The sequence below is a fragment of the Octopus sinensis genome, linkage group LG2 (genome assembly GCF_006345805.1).
Source record: "Octopus sinensis linkage group LG2, ASM634580v1, whole genome shotgun sequence".
In the NCBI taxonomy this organism is placed as follows: Eukaryota; Metazoa; Mollusca; class Cephalopoda; order Octopoda; family Octopodidae; genus Octopus; species Octopus sinensis.
The window spans coordinates 90,722,036-90,738,024 of NC_042998.1; positions in this window are offsets into that span (position 1 = coordinate 90,722,036).

Sequence of the window (15,989 nt, forward strand, 5' to 3'; positions counted from 1 at the left end):
TGAGGAGTAAATTAAGTACCATTAACTGGTGGTGAATAGTTCTAAACAGCTACTGAAGGAGATAATTGGACTGACTTCAGAGATATTTGGCCATTTATTACATTAACTAGATCAGTGAAAAGTTATTTTTCAAAATCTACCTGATACATACCAATGTCACCCTTAAATTCACAGCAATAGATTGATAACATAAGTTAAGCTATGTAAAGAAAAATCACATTTAATTTTAATTATAACCATTTCTCATTTCTAAAGTACAATAGAGTTGGTACTAATTTGGGCTACCAACTTAATACTTTTGTGATTAGATCTGCTGCTGATTTGTTATTCTTGCAATGGACACTTAATTTTTGTGTCTCAGGAGGAGAGAATAGGTAATATTTTCAGATGTTTCTATCTGATTGGTGTATTTCATCTGTGATTCATATAGCATCATGAAACAAGGGTTAAACTTTAGTTGTTGGGCTTTAGAAAATGCTTATCTTTCTGTAATAGATTAGAATTGTATCAATGGATTGTTAAATTCTTTAATGCTTTTGTTACTATATTTCTGTTCCAGCACCCTACCTTTGTTTTAATTTTAAAAATGAAGAATTTAGTAAAATAACTTATATAGGTTTTAGGAACATAAATTAACATGAAATTTTGCTGAAAGGCTTTAAATTTAGACCACTTTAAAAGAAGTTTGAATCTTGGAACCAGAGATGGTCTCAGGCTGATTGTTTCATGTTTTCTTTTGTTAAATACATGATTTGGTCAAAGTAACAAATAGCTCTTTATGTATTATATTATTATCCTGGCCTGATCTAACACTAGTGATGGTATTACTGTAGTGATGAATGTTAGAAATGTATAATGGTCGTCTACGACTAAATTGGATCCTTCTTAGGAAATATGTCAAAATCCATGCTTATTAGTAAAATATTTGTATTTCTTGATTCAGTGATTTTGTGTGTACCTGTGAATGCAAGTGTGTTTCATTTCAATTTTGTGTATTGTTGTTGAGTTTGATGTGGGAATCAGCATCTTTGCCTACTTAAAAAACTAAAAAAAAAAGCAAAAAACAAACTTAGTTGTATTATCTTGTGTTATCTTATTGTCTTCTTTAAACTTTGTCATACCTTTTACTAAATTACTCTTATTCACTAAACTAAATCATAAACTAAATGACTCTCATTCACGTTGTCTCTATATCAACCAATGGATATTAGATATCAAAGTTTTCAAAAAATTTCACCTTAACTTTCACTGCTAAATAGTTCTATATATTAAATTTTGTTTTATGAAATCTGACATGCAAGAAAAAATAGTTTCATTGAATTTTAAATGTTTCATATTTTTTACAAAACATATTTACTTTGTTTTAACATTCTGTTTGGCAAGTGTCCTGATTTCAGTTCCAATATGGAACTTTTTTTTAGTTATTTCTCTAATGATCTTGGGAAGATTACAAACACCACGATTTTCCTTTTCCTCCCACTTTAATCTTTAGATTCCACATTTAATAGAGGTATCAATGACTTGACAGTGAAATTTTAATCTCATATAGAGAACTGGACTCAATGTTTTTCAACTCAGAATCCCACCAAAGCTTCTTTGTTCTCCCTGGTACACAGGAATTGATAAGTACCAGTTACACAAGAGAGTGAACCTTACAACCCTGCTAAAAAGATTTTCCTTGTACCTCATCAAAAAAATCATTTGTATAATTTTTTGTCATGTAATCTGAATGGTTGTGATATAAAATGTAAGCCTTTTTTTAAAATATTTTTCAGCCTTCACTATAATTAAGCCTTACATATCCTTTTATCATTCAACTGACTATAAGATAACTGGTATTTTTTTTTTTTTATTTAATGGTCAATGGTATTCTCTTGATCTGGAATATTCTTTTCAATTCAACTATTTACTATTATTATTAAAACAGTGAGCTGGTAGAATCATTAGCATATTGACCAAAATGCTTTGTGGCTTTCTGCCAGCTCTTCACATATTTCAAGTTCTGCCAAGGTCAACTTTGTCTTTTCTTTCAGAGCAAGTAAGATAAGTACCAGTTGAGCTCAGGGGTCAGTGTAATCAAGCTCCTTCCTCCAAAATTTCAGGTATTGTGCCTATATTAGAAAGGATTATTATTTAGGCTCTGCTGCTGGCGTTTGTCTAATTCATACCTGTGTGGTAAAAATATACATTACAGATAAATATTGACAATAAATGGTTATTTTGAAAATATTACTTTTGTTTATTCACTTCTGATATTGGAATAGCATTACAGGCTTATTATATTTTTTGTTTCTTTCTCAAAGCTCTTTCGTCACATGTCCTGTTATCTTTTCAGTGGTCTAAACAAAACAAGACGAGACACATGAGATAAAGAATTGCTGCTATCATTTACAGAATTCAATTTTTTTTTTCAACTATAGCTACATATCCAAGTCTTTCAAATAAAGTATATTCATATTGTCCCCTAAATTATTAAGACTCATTAAATAAAGTTATTTGATTTTTATCTGGACATCTTCAGTCCAAAATTGAAATTCTTTCATTTCACTTTTAAATATAACTTAACTATTATGAATTTCTCTTGCAATAGAATTATTTTGATTTATATATTAAAAATCCATTTAGTTATGATTCTATTTTGAGTTCATCATGGTCCTTTGTTTCTTAATAGTTGTAACAATATTTCACTAATTGCTGATGTCCATCGATTGATCTCATTTCTTTTTTCCTTTAATTATCAGTCTAGAACCTAATGTTAAAAGAAATATTTTCTCATTAAAACTATTTTTTGTCTTTGATCTCTACAATCTCTATATTCTATGCAACTTACAAACTGTTAAATACTATTATATACATTTTTTAGGGTAGATAAACTGATGTCATCAATTAATTTCAAAATGTATTATTTATAATTATGTTTAACAGCATTGGTATAAGAAAGCAATTAAGGTTCTTCTAAGGCTTTTCTTCACACCAAATTTATAATACTTGTCATCTAGATAATATTCTCTCTCTTTTTTTGTGTGTGTACGTTTATTCTATAAAATTGAAAAATACTTCAAATAATATTGGATAAACTGGTAATTCTACAGGACTTATAAATTATTTAAATGTAGCTGGAAAATTAAATTGGTCAAATGGTTAAAGAACTTTTGGACCATAAGTTTATATTCTATTGATCTGTGCAATGTGGATTCTACTCAACACAGTTCACTGCAATAGGAAAAGGGGTGTCAAGCCCTATGAGGTGGAAGCTACTTGTAAAAATGACCAACATCATGTAGAGAGAGCTGTGTGTATTGTGTTTTAATGTTAGAAAACTGGAACTACTCACTAGTTCAGTGAATCCTTGGTGTTTGTGAAAAGATACTATTTCAACTATGGCTTTAAAATCATTTTTTAATTATTTATACTAAAATATTTACAGGGCCAGACCTAGGTCGGCATCTCTGGCAAGATGAATTTAAGCACCTTTTAAATGTACAACTTTTAATTTTCAGAAGAGAGGTGGGAAATGGTGAATGTCAGAATAAAATGTTTATTACAATACACAGGCTAAGGGAATGAGTTCAAAGACAGCATCATCTTAAAGTCTTTCAATCAATATAAATTAGGTAGACAGAGAAACATCCACATTGCTAGCAATGTTCTCAACATATTTTTGTTACAAACATTTGAGTGGAGGATATATGGTGAAAGTTCAAAGATAGATCTTGAACTTCTTGTTGATGTAATGAATTTTTCTCTTAATAAAGTAAAATATAAATAAAAGAACAGAAACTGAGAAAAGTGTTAACTATCCTAACTAAAACCATTTTTTTCCCTTGACTTTTGATCTGCAAATGTCTTATCACACCGTTGATATCTTTTTCATATCATTTTCTATTGACAAAATTGCCAAAAATTTATTTCTTCTTTCATGGATGATTATAAATATGTTTACAAAAACTTTCCTTTCCCTTCACCACAGTTATAGGTAAACAACACATGAGATGGAACACACATACACACCCCTAGGAACATGGTATCCCAAGTAATTGCTCTAGTAGCTGATGCTTTCAGCTGGTTCTTGCTATTTATATAAGTATGACCATCTAAAAATAAATTGCTATTTTGATAATGATGATTTTCCTATATGATTCACTTTAAAACATTTTGGCTTAAAGCTTTTCTTTTAATATTTGCAAACATCTTTTAAAATTTAATCTTTCTCATATTATTAAATGTATTTGCAATGTAGTATTTATCTTTGCATCACAGAGTATTTGAAGAAGTGAGGATAATTTGAAACATTTACTTTTTGTAATATCTTACAAACTTTTGTTCTTGCATTCAAAATAGCTGTTTGTAATAGCAATAAACAAAATTTAACTGTGCAAAAAAGTATCTTCTATTAGAATAGCTTCCACATTGCCTTTTGAAATCCATGGAAATATCTAAGGAAGTCAATCCTTTATAGATAAAAAAAAATTACACACACATTTATATATAAGTGTTAGTTTGAACAAAAAATTAGAGTACTTAATACAAATTAGGGTGTAAAACATACAAGAAAAATTACATATGGGCTAACCGAATCAGCTAATTTTTCTACCATGAAACTCAGTCTTCAGCTTCTATGTGTAATATATATATTATTCATTTAATATCAAGGAAGAATTGATTTTGTTTCAAGTTATCTGCTAAGTGTAAGCAACTTAAAGCCTTGTAACAGTATTTTACTTTGATAAAAAGAAATAGATATTCCGTTTTTGGACCTGTCATCAGATTTTGTTGAAAATATTACCAAAGATTTATGACTAAAAACTTAGAATATAGTTTTGCCTTTTGTCTCTACTTCTAAATATATAATCATAAAATTCCTTCAGAGTAAGTTAAATATTGGCAATTCTATCATAATTTTAATATCATACAAGATATGTTTGTTCTTTGAATATAAACATTTGTCTCTTTTCAAATGTTAACAATCAAGACAATAATCAACTGAGGGATAGATCCTAATTCTTAATGAACTTAATAAATATAAGTGAATTCTGTTTAAATCTTGGATTTTCATATGAATCTGTTATCACTTTTTCTTGGATTCTTGTTCAGAATATTTTTGTTTTTTGTTCATTTAATTTAAAACCATTTCTTTCTCTGTACAATTGTGTTTAGACACAGCATGGCCAAATGGTTAAAGTGTTCACTTCACAATCACAAGGTTGTGTGTTTAATCTCACTGCAAAGCTTCTTGGACAAAAGTATCTTTTACCATTACCTTGGTTCAACCCAAGCTTTGTGAGTGAAATTGGGTTGATGGAAACTATGGATGCTCACCAGATGGATTGTACCTGTACTTCAAAGATACAGCATTAGCACACATACTGTTCCTGCTAATTCTCTTTTTCAAGGATTACATTAAAGGTACAAAATGCCCAACCACTTACATGCTAATTTGTGAGCAGGTAATTCAGTTGATCAAACTGAACCTACCTCATCCAAACCAACAAAGATCCATTCATTTATTCACTTATGTACACTTAGTATCACTTGTATTTTCACTGAAAAATATTGGACTTGTGCATATGACTAGCACTTTTTGTTTCATATTGCCATCATTTTTCTTATAATTTAGGGAATTATTCTTTAAATTGGTAACAATTCTGAGCAATATATGATATTCAGTCTCCTTAACTGAGGGAAATAAATTATTTGACAGCATTTATTGGCTTTGACTTCTCATAAAGTGTATTTTATGTACACTCACAAGGTTTGTTCAGTCTTTCATTCTACTTCTATCAACAACATTTATTCTAATCTGGGTATGTTCTTTTCAATTTCTCTATTTTTTTTTTTTTTTCTCTGTTGAATGTTCAGAAGTTTCCTCTTTTGTTGGATTTATTCATTCTTGTTATAAAATTATACTGAATCTAATTAAGAAATAAAATATTGAATATTCAGCTTGTTTCTTTACTTTTTTTCTTTTATTAAACAGATGCTATTCTATAAATTTCTTTATAGCCAAGATTCAATACCTTTTTTTTTTTTTTTAATTCTGTTTGTCATTTGACTCTGGCCAGACTGGGGCACTAGCTTGAATGGTTTAGTCAAATAAACACCAGTAGTTATTTTTCAAGTCTGGTACTTATTCTATTGATTGTCAAGTGGTTGGAAAATACACATGCACTTATGATGGGCTTCCACATAGTTTCCATCTACTAAATTCATTCATAAGGCATTGGTTGGCCTTGGGCTGTAGTAGAAGACGCATACCCAAGGTGCTGTGCAGTTGGACCAAGCCTAAAATTACATGGTTACTAAGTGAGTTTCTTGATGATTCAACCATTCCTAGTGGTTATCAACAATGTTGGAACTGTGTTTGAGACCAAATCACTGGTCTGAAACATTTCGATAAAAAATAAAGGAAAAATTATTTTAATAGTTTAACATGGGACAAGGTGGTGAAGCATGATCTTCAAATGTTGGGCCACACAGAGGCAATGACTAGAGTCCGAATCCTTTGGCAATATGCCATGCTTGAGAAGACCCATCAATGTGGCCGATGCCAGTGTTGTGTAACTAGCACCCATGCTGGTGCTATATAAAAAGCACATTTCAAGTGTTGGGCCTCACAGAGGCAATGACCAAGACCTTTGGTAATATGCCGTGCTTGAGTTGAAAACCCATCAAGCCAAGTGAGATCATAGTCATGGCAGATACTGGTGGCATATAAAAGCATCCATTACTCACTTGGAGTGGTTGGTGTTACCAAGGGCATCCTGCTGTAGAAACAATGCCAAATCAGACTGGAGTCTGGTGCTGCCCCTCAGCTTACCAGCCCTGGTCAAACCATTCAACCCATGCCAGCACGGACAACAGACATTAAATGAATATGATTATCATATATGTTTATCAATGGCTACAACAACTTTGCCTATTATGTAATTACTTCACCACTATACATGGTCTCAGATCAAATACTTTGCTAGAAATCTCCTAAATAATGGTTTAAACAGCAAATAGTCTAAACCATTGTTCATAATAATAATGATTTCAAATTTTGGTGCATGGCCAGCAATTTTTGGGCGGTGGTGGATAAATCAGTTACCTCAACCCCAGTGTTTAACTGGTACTTATATTTAATGTCCTTGAAAGGTAAAGTCAACCTTGGTGGAATATTCAGATTAGTAATAATAACTCCCCTGTTTTCAATTGTTGAGATATCTTTCTGTGATAATCTAATCAGAATCTGTATTACAGTAACAAAATATCACATAAATCAAGAGTTAACACTAAGTCTTAACTTCATCTGTCCAGTTGATCTTATCTAGATATTTACCATTCACTGTATAGCTTGGAGTAGAACATTATGTGTCAGTGATAGCTATAAAGTTTTTTATATATTTAGCATTTCATAGATGTTGGTATGGTTATATACTAAGGTTCCTTCCTCAGTCATATAGTTTGGGGTTAAATCAAGAGTCTTCTATAGCCTTAGGTCAACCAAGGCTTTGAGTGGATTTGGTAGACAAACTGTGAAATCGATCAATGGAAATTGCAGATGTGTTACCAGTGCCGGTGGCATGTAAGAGAACCTTCCGTTTCGCGACCGTTGCCAGCACCACCCCGTTTCGTGTCCGTTGCCAGCCTCGCCTGGCCCTCATGCCGGTGGCACATAAAAAGCACCATCCGTTCGTGGCCGTTTGCCAGCTCTGTCTGACACCTGTGCGGGTGGCACGTAAAAAGCACCCACTACACTCTCGGAGTGGTTGGCGTTAGGAAGGGCATCCAGCCGTAGAAACACTGCCAGATTTGACTGGGCCTGATGAAGCCTTCTGGCTTCACAGACCCCAGTAGAACCGTCCAACCCATGCTAGCATGGAAAACGGACGCTAAACGATGATGATGATGATGATGATATACACTGGACCCGGAGGAATAGCAATCCCAGAGGCACAATCAGTGCCTGACCTAGGTATTTACATGAGTGATGACGCAACCTTTTGTGTACATGTTGCTAAATTGGCAATGAAATGTAGACGACTGGCCGGATGGATCCTCAGAACCTTTAGAACAAGAGAACAAGAAACCATGATGGTCCTCTGGAGGACACTTGTCCTAAGCCACTTTGACTACTGCTCTCAGTTATGGTCACCATCCAGTGTCAAGTTGATCACAGAGCTCGAGGCGATCCAACGTAGCTACACGAAGAAGATAGCCTCTATGCAGAATGTAAGCTACTGGGAAAGACTCAAGAGATTAAAACTATATTCCCTGGAGCGTAGGCGGGAAAGATATGCCATAATATACATCTGGAAGATCCTGGAGGGACGTGTCCTGAACTTTGGCATCGAGAGTTACGCAAATGCCAGAACTGGGCGCCACTACGTGGTGCCTAGGACTCCAAACTTGCCATCAAGATGTAGGACAAGATTCTGTGATAGCCTGGGCTTCCGAGGCCCACAGCTCTTCAATATCCTCCCGAAGAACCTGAGAGACCTGCATGGGGTGGATGCAGATGTCTTTAAAATGAAGCTGGATCTCTTCCTGTCAGGTGTCCCAGATGAACCAACTTCACGGCAGGAGGAGCAGATGAGGGCAGCTGCATCGAACTCTCTCATGCACCAAATGGCAGTTGCTAGAAAGCTTTCGTGAAGTGAAACCAAGTAGCAACACCAAATGGCGGTGCCCCAGCATGGCCACAGCTCATAAGCTGAAACTAGAATCAATCAATCAATCAATCAATCAATCATATATATATATGCACACATACACACACACACACACATATATATATATCATAATTTAATGCGTGTCTTCCTTGCTGGCATGGGTTAGATGGCTTGATGGGAGCTGGTAAGTAGAAGACTGCTTCAAGCTCTGCTGTCTACTTTGACAGGGTTTTTATGGTTGGATCTCCTTCCTAACATTAACCACTTTACATGTGTGTGTTTGTGCATGCCTCTTTATTTTGACATCACATGACAGTTAAAAAAACAAGTATCACCATCATACAAATGGAGTAATTCATCTTCTATCTTTCATGAAAACATGTCCAGTTATGCATTGGGAAATATTATCTTCTTGGGAAACCAGTGAAAGTGGCATCTGGCTTTAGAAAAGTTGCCTCAGTGAATTTTGTCTGACCCATGCAAGCATAGAAAAGTGGACTTCAAAATGACAATGAATTCAATGTGTGTAGGAAAGTTTCTCAACTTACTTTAGCTAAAGAGAGTTCTAATAGTGTTCCATATATCATCTTCAAACTGTCTCTCCCAAGTTAGCTAGTTATCTTTGCCAAACACTTCAACCTTTTTTCCTCAATAAGTATTTAACCCATTTTATGAAAACTTTTGTTACTGACATCTTTAACCTAGCCCACTACCTCATATTTATCAGCTTCTGATGTTTTCTGAAAATATGATTGATAATGACTACATTCCAAATACTCGACTCCTTTAAAAAAAAACCCAAAATTCATTAAGTTAGGTACTTAAACAACCAACATTATGTGGTACTTTAGGTAAATGTCTTCTTTTATAACCCCAGGCCAACCAAAGTCTGGTGAGTGGATTTGGCAGATGGAAACTGAAAAAAGCCCCATCTTGTATGTGTATATGTGTGCATGTGTCTTCTTTTGACATCATACTAGCAGTGTGATTTATTTTTCAATCTTCCAAGAAATCTGGCTGGTCATAGGAAAATATTACCTTCCTTGGAAACAAGTGAAGGTTGGTGATAGGAAGGGCATCTGAACATAGAAACTCCTGCCTCAACAGATTCGATATGGCACTTGCAAGCATGGGAAAATGGATGTTAAAATGATGATGATGACTACAAAACATTCTTTTCCTCTGAAGTTATTTATCAAGCCCTGCTCCCACCCACAGTCCACTAAATGCACCAACCAATTTTATCATCCCCACTGTGTTTCATCTCATAAATCCTGTTAAATAATTTTCTCAAATCTTTCTTTCCAGGAATTTCAACTCTCTGGAATTCCTCTCCTACCCATGTTGCACCCACAAGTATCATCTGTAGAACTTTTGGTGCATTAACCTCAAAAGTTTTGGCCATTGGTCTTTCTTCCTTTGGCTAAACAATAAAAGAACTGTGAGTGCTATTGTCAACTGAAATAATTAAAGACTTTATTTTTTATGACTGTTATTATACAGTTAAATTACGATTCTAGTTTTATGTATAGCCATTGTGAATTGTTGCACTGACAACCTTTATAATTCTCATCTAATTGTTAATTTAACAGTCAATGCAACAAATAGTTTAAAATTTAAAACTGAAAAGAGAAATTGCTATACAATTTATATCTTTCATTGTATACGCAGTTGTGTTTCAGTGGCACAAATATATTGATCTCTCAAGAAGACAGAAAACATTAGTATTGTATAGCTACTTAAAGAATAAAGCAGAAAGCAAATAAAAATAAGAAGAACAAAAGTTAATATTATTAGATTGATGAAAGTGGCAAGCTGGCGGAATCATTAACACACTGGGCAAAATAATTGGTGGCATTTCACCTGTCTTTACATTCTGAGTTCAAATTCTGCCAAGGTCAACTTTGTCTTTTGGGGTCAATAAAATAAGTACCAGTTGATCACTAGAGTCAATGTAATCAAATTACCCACTACCCTGAAATTGCTGGCCTTGTACCAAAATTTGAAATCCATATTATTAGGTTGATGAAGGCAGTGAGCTGGCAGAATCGTTAGCATGCTGGGCAAAATGCTAAGCAGCATTTCATCTGTCCTTGTTCTGAGTTCTGCCAAGGGAGACTTTGTCTTTCATCCTTTCAGGGTCGATAAAACAAGTACCAGTTGATCACTGGGGTCAATGTAATCGACATACCCACTCTCTCAGTGATTTAAACTTGGGTACTAGATTTAATCTGGTAACTAGTTTAACACCACCACTTGGTCTTTGGATTTTGCAGTTGATACTATTTTATTTAAAGTGTCTGGGGTAGGTTCCTGATGTGGAGATGACCCTTTCCTTTCTTTCTACCAATCACAGAGCTTCTGAAAGGATCATTTAAGTCAGTTAAGAAAAAAAAGAAAACAACTAGGTTTTTTTCTAACTTCAGGTTAAAAGCAAAATTGTTATTGTTAATCAGACCAAAGTTCACTATAATGATATTATCATTTTTAAAATAAACTTGTTGCTCATTCCTCTTTTCAGTATTGCCTTAAATAAGATAAACAATGGAATGCTGCCTCATGCATTGAACAGTACTGCTGTAACATATGCACACACACATGCACTTGACTGCATCCATAAGAAAGTCACCCAGCTGATTAACCGGGACACTTCAACTTCTTGTTTAAATATAAAGAGCATCAGCACTCTGTATTGCTACTACAACTGCTGCTCTTCAGAAGTAGCTAGTTGTAGACAACCTCTATTGAAACCCATTCATCAATCATACTGTTCTGTCTCTATCTCTGCTTCAACAGCTCCCGTCCCATGCATTAATCCTTATATTCAATCCTTTCTACCTGAATGTCAACCCCCTGGAATTCTATTCCTCCTGATATTTTTCCTGCTGATATCAAATTATTGAGATTCAAGTTGAGCATCAACTATACCAGTTTAGCAAGTTTCGGATTTTTGCCAAGATCATCAACACACTGCTTCAGAAGCCCTAAATGCTCTTTAGAATTAAAGAACAATGGTCTTCTAAATGTCAGATATTCCTTGTTATACACCGTTATGTCTTGCTGTGTATATTTAGTTGTTTTGATCTTGTTTAAAACCTCTAACACAGTTATACATCTCCATAAATTTTTCTTCTGAAAAATTTTAAATAAATGATTGTATTTTTTTTTTTTTTTGTAATGAGATACTTAAAAAAAAACAGTCTAGAGTATCAAGTTAAGTAAATATTTTTAATGATGGTATTGAGAAATGAAAACAACAATCTCTGATATTTATTCATTGGCTTTGGTTATGTGTTGTAATAGAACAAATGTTAAAATGAAAATTTTTTAAAACCCCCCCAAATTATTCATTTCTTTAATTTTTCAAAACAATCTTCACATTTCTAAGTTTTGAAGATCAGATGTTCCATGCCTTACACCATTACATCCTGTAATAAATATTTGGCTGTTTTGATCTTGTGTAACACATGCTGGAACATTTACATGCATAAAACTTCTGAAAACTTTTAAATAAATAAATGCATTTTTCTTTACTTTTCGTAAAATATAACCTCAGAACAATACGAATGCTGGTCATAAAAGAGCATCTGTTGTATAAAATCAACACACAATTACATTTTTTTTTTAGGTTCGAGAAAATCAATTTTATTTTGATGATGACATAAACTCCCTTTTAACTTTTTTATCATTTTTTAAAAAAGATTTTTTATTTTTGTTTTGAACATCAGACATCAGGGATATTTTCTCTTTTACCTGTTTCAGTGATTAGTACATGGCCATGTTGGGGCACTGCCTGGAATAATTTTTAGTGGAGTGAATCAACCCCAGTATTTATTATTTTTAAACCTGGTATTTATTCTATTAAGGCCATTTGCCAAACTGCTAAGTTAGGGTACTTAAACAACCAACACCAGTTGTCAAATAGTGGTGGGGGACAAACAAACACACATATACACACATGCACACATACGATGGGCTTCTTTCAGTTTCTGTCAACCAAATCCACTCACAGGCATTTGATTGGTCCAAGGCTAGAATAAAAGACACTCGCCCAAAAGTGTCACACAGTGGGGCCAAACCTAGAACCATGGCAGTTGTTTTGAATATTCCTTTTAATCTTTTGATAATGCAATATATGTAATTTAATTAAGGCGGTGAGCTAGCAGAATCATTAGAATGCCAGACAAAATGCTTAGCGACATTTGAAGCCATCTTTACATCCTGAGTTCAAATTCCACTGAGGTTGACTTTGCCTGTCATCTTTTTGGAGTTAATAAAATAAGTACTAGTTGGGCACTGGGGCCAATGTAATTAGATTTCTGCAAAAAATTCTGGCCTTGTGCCAAAATTTGAAACCAATAATATATAATTTAGTGCAGGCTGGTTTCCCCAACACACTGCTCTGAATAATAAAATTAGAAGAGGCCTCAACACAGTTGACTTCCTGTCCAAACTGGAGCCAGTAGGTCTTTACCGCAGGGATGGTAAATACCCCGATGAAGTAACCCTCTTCCCAGACAAGAAAGGCAGATTGCTAATCTGAGATGCGATGTGCAGTGACATGTTCTCTGGCTCCAACATTGTTGCATCATCTGCAAACCCAGTTATTGCTGCCTGTAACACAGAAGAGAGAAAAATAAATAAATATACGAGCCTGACAGTTGCTATCAGTTTGTGCCAGTCGCCATTGAGACTTCAATGTTCTCGGAACCTGCACTACCATTTTCCTCCTCAAAATCAGGACACCAGTTGCCTGTCTGTGAAATGAGCCTTGTGAGGTGGTTTGGCTGCTACAGCATGTGTTGGCCATTCTCCATGGCAATGTCGACGTGGTCTGAACACTCCATTTATTATGGGGTGTGAAGCCCAGAGCTCCCTCCCCCTCTATCTTCTTCTGTTCAACCCCACCCTCTCTTTTCTGAGGGGGGGGATTCTGTTTCTTTGTTTCCTTGTAATTAAATTGTGATAACTGCCATCTCAAAAAAAAAATAAATAAAATAAAATAAAAATAAACCTTCACAGATTAATAATCAAATTGTTTGATGAATACTGTTGTCAAGAATGGACAAGACCAGAGCAGAAAAAATTCGTTCCAATTTGTCTTGAGAGTACTGCATATGTTGAGGCCATTACTGCACAAGGTTAGTGGGAACATGATGAGTGGAGATACTTGAAGAATTTACTAACTAAACCCTTCAAGTCAAATTTACCTGAAGATACCTCAGCCTTGAATGGAGAGTATAAAAGCAAGCAAAGATCAATTGCAAGCAAAAATCAATTTTCTAAAAAAGGCAACAAAATATGAGAACAAGAATATATTTCCTGTTGATCTGTTGTTCTTTGATTGTATGATATACAGGTATCATACAATCTGCCTTTCCATCTGATAGAGAAACCCTTGGATACCAACAAAGGTAGAAGCACTCTGAACTTTGCCCAGCCCGTTCTTATCCTGGCAACTACACTTTCAGAATATTCTCTTCTATTGCTAACTTGGTCACCTAAGCAACTGGTGAATTCACTGGTATTGCAAATAATGCCCAGGCTGAATAAAACTTGATGTACAAAACTGAAGCTGCATTAAATTAAAATAACCCTCTGTGTATCATACTTAGTGCTGAGGAAAACTGCAGTATCTTCACTGTCAATGATGTATATGCATTAAGAGTGAAACAAGAATGGCTATTTTAATTTATTGCTGCTTCAACTGTATATACTATGTATGTATGTATGTATGTATGTATGTATGTATGTATGTATGTATGTATGTATGTATGTATGTATGTTATGTATGTATGTATGTATGTATGTATTATGTATGTATGTATGTATGTAATGTATGTATGTATGTGTGTGTGTGTGTGTGTGTGTTGTGTGTGTGTGTGGTGTGTGTGTGTGTGTGTGTGTGTGTGTGTGTGTGGTGTGTTGTGTGTGTGTGTGTGGTGTGTGTGTGTGTGTGTTTGTGTGCGTGTGTGTGCATGTGTGTCTTCTGCTTTTAATAATTTAACTTCTTCCTTTGAAGAAAGAGCTCATTTCTTACAAAAATATAACGCTTCATCTCTAGAACACAGATAACGAAAACAATGTCACATTTTAAACCTGAGAAAAGTATTGCATAGTTTTAGTGTTCTGCTTACAGATTATATCTGTAATGTACAAATCAGTTGGTTGATTTCTTTTTCTGAAAATCTAAGCTTATCCGAACTGACAGTCAGTGGTCTACTTATTATTGGTATAAATGTAAATTTGTAATCTGGAATGTATGTATGTATGTATGTATGTATGTACATATATATATATATATATATATATATATATATATTCTTTTACTTGTTTCAGTAATTTGACTGCGGCCATGCTGGAGCACCGCCTTTATTCGAGCAAATCGACCCCGGGACTTATTCTTTGTAAGCCCAGTACTTATTCTATCAGTCTCTTATATATATATATATGATGTATGTATGTATATATGTATGTATGCATATATACATACATATATATATATATATATATATATATATATATATATATAATTGTTAAAGAGGACAACAAACGTTAAGATAAGGCAAATATCTCAAGTCATATACATTATAATTATTATTAGAAAAAAGATTCTAAGTCTTACAGCTGTTTTGGGGATATCCCAGATTATGGGATAGTTTGTCATCTCTGTAGGTTAAAGTCAGGACTTTAACCTTCATAGGTTTACACTGGATTTCACCTAAGGACTAATGGACTTACTTCTACAAGATTGGAAAGTTTAACTGTGAACTTTTATGCTTCTTTTTTCTCCTCTTTCTTCATCTCCTTATTCTTTTACGCCTGTCCTCTATGTCATCATTTCATTAATTTATACCCTTCTAATTTTCCCTATTTGTCACCGATGACGGAATATCCCATACTCTGGGATATCCCAGAAACAGCTGTAAGACTTAGAACCTTTTTTTCCAATAATAATGTATATGACTTGAGATGGTTGCCTTGTCTTAACGTTTGTCGTCCTCTTTAACAGTTATATATCTGCTATATTGGAAATCTGCAATGGGTCCATAACTACCATCTTGGCTTTAACCTTGGAACCCTAATAATCTGCTACAGCACTTACCTAGTGTACCTAGTTGTTTTAATCACCTGTGAATTAAACCCCCATATTTTATACACCTCCCACACACACACACATATACACATACATATATACATATATATATCATATATAGCCATATATATATATGGATATATATATGTAACCAACAAAATGCTATCATGCACATGTTACTAGTGAGTTTTGGGTTCAGTTATTGATCCTACATTAAACTTCTATACCCTACTATCCTA